The sequence below is a fragment of the Dreissena polymorpha genome, chromosome 6 (genome assembly GCF_020536995.1).
Source record: "Dreissena polymorpha isolate Duluth1 chromosome 6, UMN_Dpol_1.0, whole genome shotgun sequence".
NCBI lineage: Eukaryota > Metazoa > Mollusca > Bivalvia > Myida > Dreissenidae > Dreissena > Dreissena polymorpha.
The window spans coordinates 70,051,053-70,058,552 of NC_068360.1; the positions used below are offsets into that span (position 1 = coordinate 70,051,053).

General features: G+C 35.1%; 1 protein-coding gene across 1 annotated transcript in view; it reads left to right on the forward strand.

The window, feature by feature from the left end:
- Positions 1-413, forward strand: part of LOC127836048 (lysocardiolipin acyltransferase 1-like) — a 2,045-nt gene extending 1,632 nt beyond the window's left edge. The window contains exon 1 of the mRNA XM_052362469.1: positions 1-413. This exon is cut by the window's left edge and continues 1,632 nt beyond it. The gene's annotated coding sequence lies outside the window, so the exon portion shown is untranslated.
- Positions 414-7,500: the final 7,087 nt, after the last annotated feature.

Genomic DNA, 7,500 nt, shown 5'->3' on the forward strand with positions numbered 1-7,500 from the left:
AACTAGGTCTTTATTCAAATGCTAGTATGTGCCAAGGCACGTAGCTTATTCGAATGATAACTACATGCATAACCCATATGCTGCATGTCTTTTTTTATGTGTTTGTAATTTGTATCACGCGTTTGTTACACTCGCAAACTTGCGAACTATAAAGTAACTCGGCTATATTAATTCGCTATGCCTATCCTTTTGTTATGCAACATTTTATAAAAATGCAATAGTGCAGAATAGAAACTATTGATGCATATTCTTATTTAAAGATTGATCTCGATACGCACCGTTCATCTTAGTGGCAATGGTTTGAATGTTAAGACTGGAAAAGTAACTTGTTTATCATGCATGCGTTTGTTTGTTGACCAGTTTATCCTGCTTTCGATACACATGTTATCTATATTAAATTGTTATCTATGTTGTCCTCGCTGTTTGAGTGCAAGCGTCATGTGTACAGATTATGCTTCGATATATCAATTCTTTGTGTACATATTCGATTAACTGTATGATCGTTTTTAAGGTTTTGTCCATACCAACAAACCATTTTCCAAGTGTATACATTGTTCAGTTAAAAGCTAGTATTACACTTTTGTATACAACACATATTGGGATTACCCGAACTTACGTTTTGACATGGTTAACCCATTTATGCCTAGTGGACTCTCCCATCCTTCTAAATTGGATCAATTTGTTTCCAAAATTAGGGATGTCTAGTATATTTATTTCTATATTTAGAATATTTCTTACAGAAATTCCTTTAAGCAAACAGTGCAGACCCTGATGAGACGCCGCATCATGCGGCGTCTCATCTGGGTCTACGCTGTTTGCCAAGGCCTTTTTTTAGACGCTTGGCATAAATGGTTTAATGCATGATTCGTGGCTTCCTGTGTGCATTGCGTTCCATTTGCCACGGTACAAGCAGTGCTTGACAATCTAGTGATTGTAGATCATATATCAAAGGCCGATATTTTGCCAATAATTATTTTAGCCCCAGATGCATATTATGTATTTCTATTTTTTCCGTGGTTACAAATTGTCATTTAAATCATCACGTGTAAATTAACAAGCAATACTATAAAATAATAACACTTGGATAATAAGTGATAAGCGGTTCAATGTACATTTATTGGGTGCATGTGTGCGACTTTTAATTGTGACTTTTCAACCAACCCGTGCTAACGCTTCTGATGACAATCAATGAAAATGATGTATAAGGTGCATGTATATTCTATATTAATTAAAGGTCAGACAATCTCTTAATGACGCTATTCAAACTTGTTAAAGGGGCCTTTTCACAGATTTTGGCATTTTTTTAACTTATTCATTAAATGCTTTATATTGATAAATGTAAACATTGGATCGTAAAAGCTCCAGTAAAAAATCAAGAAAAAAAATAAAAAAAGGAAAAGAACATTGTCCGAAGCAGGTTTCGAACCAGTGACCCCTGGAATCCTGTCAGAGTCCTAAGTGAAACGCTTAAGCCTACTGAGCTATTCCGCCGAAAAAATATTCTTGACGTATTTTATACATTATATAAGCAATCTTCGTAGTTTCACAAAATTTAACGACAAAAACAGAACTCTCCAAATTATTCAATCGTTTCGCGTTGCAACGCTTTATAATTTTTAGGTTTTAAAATCGTCAAAAGATGCATATAATGGCTATATTAGAGCATGGTTAATGTTCAGTATTACTGTTTCCTCACAAATATCATAACTAAAACGAAAACTTACGAATCTGAAACAACTTTTTTCAATTTTGTCAATTTACCAAAGCGTGAAAAGATCCCTTTAAGCAGTATGCAACAACTGTCTACTCTTTAACCCATTTATGCATAGTGGACTCTCCCATCCTTCTAAATTGGATCAACTTATTTCCAAAATTAAGGATGTCTAGTATATTTATTTCTATATTTAGAATATTTCTTACAGAAATTTCTTTAATCAAACAGCGCAGACCCAGATGAGACGCCGCATCATGCAGCGTCTCATCTGGGTCTACGCTGTTTGCCAAGGCATTTTTTTCTAGACGCTAGGCATAATTGGGTTAAGAATACTTTGCGATACAATCCTTCGAAGTTTACAATTTCGATTAATTAGTTGCTTGACTGTTATCATGGGCGGTAAGTATGCTTTGTGCATAATCAAAGTCGATACGCAGTGCTCGCTCTTGGATGGAAATAAATATAACTCTCCCAAAACAGTGTTATTTCCTTGCGTGACCACAATTGGTGTCATCTTTTCACTTCCGATGACTTTTATTTGATCTTTTGCGTATTGTTAATGTACTGGCATATCTCATATACATCATTAAATATTTTAGCAAGCGTATTATATGCTTTAAAAAAAGTAAAGCTAATGTTGAATAACACGCACCTACAAAAGCCGTTTAATTTGATAGCTCTGCTTTTATTGTTAAAATTATTAATGATTTTTGTGCTGCTCTTTTTAGTGCATTTAACTTAATACAAATTGAAATACTACAATTTTCATCCTCATTCACATGACACACCTTTTCGCACGTCATTCATTGATAATATATTTTCTGTGCATCTTGTCAGTGAAAGATTATAAACCGCAAATTGTTATCATCACGTAATACGTAATTCTTAACGGCCTGAAAAGCGCGTCGTGAATTTCCGTTAATCACACGTGTCCAGTCGCGCACGCGCAAACGTCAAAAAAAAATAAAAATTGTAATCGGTTTCAGATATTTATCAAGGTAATTGAACTTATATTCGAGTGAAGTAAATACATAGTTCATGACATAATTTGATCGTATTTGGAGATGGTTATACGGATACGGATACGGATTTGACGTAACTTCAAACGACACTCCGCTCGTTATTACACACATCGGCTTATATCCATAAAAACAGCATATAAGTAAACTGCTCATAAATGAATTGATGCAGTTCTTGCAAATAACCCGTGACTGCCTGTGTGCATAACTCCAGTAAAATTTAGCAGACGACAGAATGCTAAAAGCGTCTGCTTTAATCACCGCATCTGCCTGTTCTTACTGGTACAGTACATAGTGTGTATTTAACAGCTTGTAAGGCAACGTTGGCCAGTCTAGTGTTTATCATTGAAATCTGTACATGTTGGCTGCTTTCAGGGAAAACGGGGCTTAATGCATGCCAAATAAGATTAGCCTGTGCACACTGGTTAGCTGTATCAATGATTTGAAAAAAAAAAAACACAAATCGACCTGTGTTTTAAGACACACTCTTTATAAATGGGTTGTGGTCATTTCAAACTTGCGATATAAAAAGCTATAACATAATTTTGAAAACTGAGTTGCGTCTAAGATTATACAACAGCGAACACATTCAGTGCCTTCAGCGCTTTGATTCTCACTATAATCGTATGTAATGGATTACTAACGTGGGAACATAAATCTTTGAGTTCACTTTCTGCTTAAAAGGGACATAACTCCAATAAAATGTTCTAAAATACTCAGATGCAGAAGTTCACATGGTAATTAAAGGTTTCATCGATGCATCATTTATAATGTTCATGTTGCACATGACAATAATCGTGTTGCTTGTAAGGGCCATCAGCCCGACGATGTAAAAAATCTGCACCAAAATACACAGCGGCGAAAGTTGAAGTGCTGTTCAATATGTTTATTGCCGTATGCTCCACCACTTAAATGGATCGCCTTAAGCAGTTAAGTAAAGCAAAATTATCCACATGGCAAATTTTGTGAAAAGACTCAAGTGTTGTTTTTTTACGATTCACTGCGTATCAAGTATCTAGAGCAGAGCTTCTCCATTGAATGATCAGTGCTTGCAGGCTACACGAGTCAGCTGACAGTCATGTACGCAATAATGACTAGATCGGTCCGCCGTAGTAGCTTTAGAAAAAGCTATTATAATCGTGTAACTTGTGACTGTGGTTTAAAATGTTAACAGAAACAGAAAAAAAAACATTACCAGATTCACGAAGTTGAATAATATTGAGAAAAAAGTACAATAATCAATATATAAAATGCATCCCTTCAATTAACACATAATTGTGCTTACTTTTTTATTTGTGCTGTACCCATCTTTTTGGAAGTCAAAACAGCACTGAACATTTTTCAAATATTTTAAAGCGAGTATATACGATTTTGTCAAATACAAATGAATTTATATAAAATGTGTAAAAAACTTATTATATATATATTTCAATATACAATCAAATAAAAGTTCAGAAGAACACGTGTCTAAAAATGCGAAATAAGCCAGATATTTAATTGTGAAATCGAAAACGGCTGTACAGTCGAATTTGCCAGCATGTATATCATGCATCAACGATGTGAACCTAAACTTAGTTTGACGGTTCATTTTAAATTCCTGCAACGATATATATTCATACGACACACGAACACTAACTCTGGTCCTAATAAAAAGACGAATGCTTCGGTTATTGTAGGAAAATATGTTCGTCACAATCGGCTCGGGGCGCTAATTTGTCTCACAGGTGGTTAGCGTGTGGCTATGATATTAATTAGTGAAAACATCATTTTGAATGATAAATAATCATATTATAACGAAAAATTAACTTTTCTGAAAAAAAATAATTTCACTATCAAATATATATATAACAAGGTATGCAACTCAAAATCAGCCCAAAACGGGGTGCATCGCTTTGAACAGCCATATCTTCATAAATTTTGCAGCGATTTTCACGATCTCGGTCTTATTCAACGCAGAAATGAATTTCCTTTCTTGAAATGTATATGTCTTGCAATATTTTAACAAATGCTGGGTCAACTTTTAAGAAATAACACGATACACAACACGCATGACCCAGTTGACAGTGATCATGCTGTCTTTAAGACTGAAATCTTCACGGAGTAAAGGGCAACTTCCCTACAAAGTTCATGTAGTTCGATACCAAAATTCAATAAAACGTATGAAAAAACATTATTACCGTTCTTGTCGTTACATTCTGCATCAAGACTAACTGTCCAGCGCCGTTTGAAACCTTTGTTTACATACATTTCAACTAACTGACATTTTAAACATACGAGTGATTTCATTGGTCCAATGCGGAGGTGTGTCTTTACAACTGGAGATTTCATTCATAAAGAATACATGATCACTGTCAACTGGGTCATGCGTGTTGTGTATCGTGTTATTTCTTAAACGTTGACCCAGCATTTGTAAAAATATTGCAAGACATATACATTTCCAGAAAGGAAATTCATTTCTGCGTTGAATAAGACCGAGATCGTGAAAATCGCTGCAAAATTTATGAAGATATGGCTGTTCAAAGCGATGCATCCCGTTTTGGGCTGATTTTGAGTTGCATACCTTGTTATATATATATTTGATAGTGAAATATTTTTTTTCAGAAAAGTTAATTTTTCGTTATAATATGATTATTTATCATTCAAAATGATGTTTTCACTAATTAATATCATAGCCACACGCTAACCACCTGTGATTTGTCTTTGCTGCATTTTATGAAATTCGTATTTAATGCATAAGTTTTCTTGCCTATTATGTGTTATTGTAACATATTTTATCAATATTTTACAATTTAACACATATAAAAAATCGTATAATCTCGCTTTAATAGAAAGTCGTGTCTTATTTTCACATTCACTGCTGTTATACAGGTGGAATTACAATCATTACAATCGCATCCACGGCTATTTACATTCCCAAGTAAATCAACGTCATCAATTAAACAACAATAACGTGAAGCACCACTATGACAAGCAGCAGAAATGAAAGCAACAGCAGAAATAGCATCATCATCATCATCATCATCATCATCATCATCATCATCATCATCATCATCATCATCATCATCATCATCATCATCATCATCATCATCATCATCAAAATAATATTACGAAAGAGTTTACAACCGTTTGCCATGTGCTTTCTTTATTAATAAAGCACTTTAAAGGGACTTATTCTTTCGAAATTTTAACAAGTATCGTTAATTTTTTTGTTACGATTACTATACTGTTTGAACAAGTGATTATATCAAAAACAGTTTTATATATACTTTTGCCTGCCTGCCTGCCTCAGTACCATTAAAAGCAAAATCTAACGATACCATTGGCCGATTTACACTTTCAAACTTTGCGGGGTATAGAAAGGCTATGTTTTTAGAAAATATATGATCCATATTTACGATCAAAACACGTGGTTTATCGCATTGTCGCCATCGAACTATCGCACTATCGCCATCGTATTGTCGCACTGTCGCATTGTCGTAATCGTACTGTCGCATTGTTGCCATCGTATTGTCGCACTATCGCATTGTCGCATTGTCGCCATCGTACTATCGCATTGTCGAGTATCGCCATCCGGTACACAAACTATTCTTATTGCAGAAACAAAGTAGATGACTTTATAAAGATGTACTTTGGAAGAGGCTACAGTTATAATGCAATCAAATTCTTATTAAGTTATAGAATGGGTATTGATGCCATATTGTTAAGTATTTTTAAAAGTGGCTCCATCTAGGAAAAAATACGATGTGCGCATGTGTACCGGAAGGCGATAGACGACCATCCGACAGTACGATGGCGAAAGTGCGATAGTACGATGGCGACAATACGACAATACGATGACGACAGTACGATTACGCAATTGTACGATGACGACCGCATTGTTGCATTAGTACTATCGCGTTGTCGTACTGTCGTCATCGTATTATCGCACTATCGCCATCGTACTATCGCACTGTCGCCATCGTATTGTCGAACTGTCGCATTGTCGTCATCGTCCTGTCGCATCGTACTATCGCACTGTCGCCATCGTATTATCGCATTGTCGCCATCGTACTATTATCGTATGTTTGAGACTAATACATTACAGTTCAATCTATTACATTCACGCGATATGTACAATGCACATTGTAACTTACATCATACATCATTAATTCGGATTTACAGCACATGACAGGTGGATAGTACTCCATTATTTGGTGTATTGACCAAATACAGAAATCGACTAAAAGGTCTCAACAGACTCTGCATACTAAGTCACAAGTGACTACTAGTATTTAGTAACCAGAATCGATTTAGCAGGCACACACACAACTCATAGCGACACCTGTATTTACTGTGATATATAGAAGATTGATTTCAATCACGAACTGTAATTACGTACGAACACAACATGCATGGTGTTACATCTGAAAACTGCCGAAAGTGACGGCGTTCTTAATCCACGTTTGACATTTCAAATATCACTCGCATTGTCGTATACAAATCACTTTGTTACAAACAAACAAGACAACAACAGAAACTTATCAGGTTATATTCCTTCATTGATTCATTTGTATCTATCACATTAGAAATACAGGTCTTCCAGTCAAATCCATGATGTTGTTTTTCATATTTAAAGGGTTTGTGGAGAGTATTCGTAGTACTACTTTCTTATTTTGAAAATCTGTTTATCAGGAACACACATCATTTCTTGTTTTATAATGAGACATGGTTACAACCAGCACACTATTTGTGTTCGACACAATACTCCCAGATAGCATTAGGTGTAGA